The sequence below is a fragment of the Pteropus alecto genome, unplaced genomic scaffold (assembly GCF_000325575.1).
Source record: "Pteropus alecto unplaced genomic scaffold, ASM32557v1 scaffold839, whole genome shotgun sequence".
NCBI lineage: Eukaryota > Metazoa > Chordata > Mammalia > Chiroptera > Pteropodidae > Pteropus > Pteropus alecto.
The window spans coordinates 63,150-65,045 of NW_006442520.1; positions in this window are offsets into that span (position 1 = coordinate 63,150).

Below are 1,896 nucleotides of genomic sequence, written 5' to 3' on the forward strand. Positions count from 1 at the left end.
AAGATAATTTTATTGGATTTTGAATTCTTTATTGAGGCAATTTATAAATAAATGAAACAAGACAAGTTTGCTATTGAAGGTTATAACAAGTAAGCACAAGTGTAAAAGTGAAAATTAGGACTGTGGAAAAACAAAATACAAATGTTAACTAAATGAATATACACTATATTGTATGATTGTTAGCTAGGTAGGTAAATGGGAGGGAAGAGGAGAGCGAGAGCAAGAGCGAGAGCAAGAGCAAGAGCGAGAGTGAGAAATAATAGGGTGAAAGAAAATTGATCCTCTTGATCAACAGAAACTTATCTGAAGGTGATTCTAGACACATAGTTGATAAGTATAAATATATGAAAACACTATAAATCTTTCCGAAAGTATTATTTTTATACTTTAAGGTGAAATATTGTTTTAAAGTATTGTGAAATCACAAAGTTTTGATTGCAAATGTGAGGTTTGGTGAAAAATGTATCAGATATATGGTAGATGTCATATTTTTAGAGTTTTTCAAGAAGTGTTCTCATAAAATGTTTGCACTGTAACATTTCAAAAAGTGTCACCCTAATAAATTTAATAAAAAATAAATAAATAAAAAATAAAAATGTTTTATGTGATATCATTGAGTGTAGATTTAAAAGTGATATGAAGAACCAAGTAACTCAATTGAAGTACTTATGCTTTTTGACTCCTATGTTTGTAACCATTTCATCTAGCAGTCAGAACCCCAGGTTTAATCCTGCTTACTTCATCTTTTTCTGGATACTCATTTTCCTAGTTTTCTTTCATATCTTTTTACCTTGCAAAAAAAATGGCTATATTATCTTCTGTTATAAGTATCTTCAAGGAGCTCTGGTTTGATTTTGTACAAGATACTGAGAAGTAATCTTACTTAATCTTACTGCAATTATACCGAATCCACAAGCAAAATTTTTTTTAGGTTAGCTTGGTTCATCTCTATTGTTAAAATAAACTTCTGCTCAGTTTCTTTCAGCAAGATACAGGTTTTCTGTATTCTTTTATTTTTTAAGTAGCTAATCAGTACTGAACTTCGTAACTAATTTGTTTTTAAATTTTCTTTAAATTAGATTTATTATGGTGACATTAGTTAAAATTATATAGGTTTCAAGTGTACAATTCAATAATACATCGTCTGTGTTCACCACGTTGTGTGTTCACCAAAGTCAAATATTCTGTCTTTATTTTTCTATTACATTTGACATATAATATTATACTAGTTTCAGAGGTACAACATGGTGATTAAACGTTTATATAACTTATGAAGTGATCAAGCCAATAACTCTAATCCCCATCTGACACCATCTGTAGTTATTACAATATTAATGACTACATTCCTTACACTATACTTTACTTCCTCATGACTATTTTGTAATTACCAACTTGTACTTCTTAATTTCTTTCCCTTCTTCACCCACCCTGCAACCCCCATTCCTATGGCAACCATCAAAATGTTCTCTGTATCTATGAGTTTCTTTCTGCTTTGTTTGTTGGTTTATTTTATTCTTTAAAGTCCACATGTAAGTAAAATCCTATGTCATTTGTCTTTCTGTGTCTGAATTACTCCATTCAGCACAAGACCCTCTAGGTCTATCCATGTTGTTGCAGATGGCAAGATTTTATTCTTTTTTTATAGCTGAGTAATATTCCATTGTATATATGTACCACCTCATCATCATCCGTTCATCCATTTATGGACCCTGTGTTTGCCTCCATGTCTTGGCTATTGTAAATAATGCTGCAATGAACATAGAGATGCATATGTCTTTTCAAACTAGTATTTTGGGTTTGTTCAGATAAATATCCTGCAGTGGGATTACTGGGTCCATCGCTTTACTTTCAATCTGTGTGTGTCTTCAATTTGAAGTGAATCTGTTGCAGGCATCA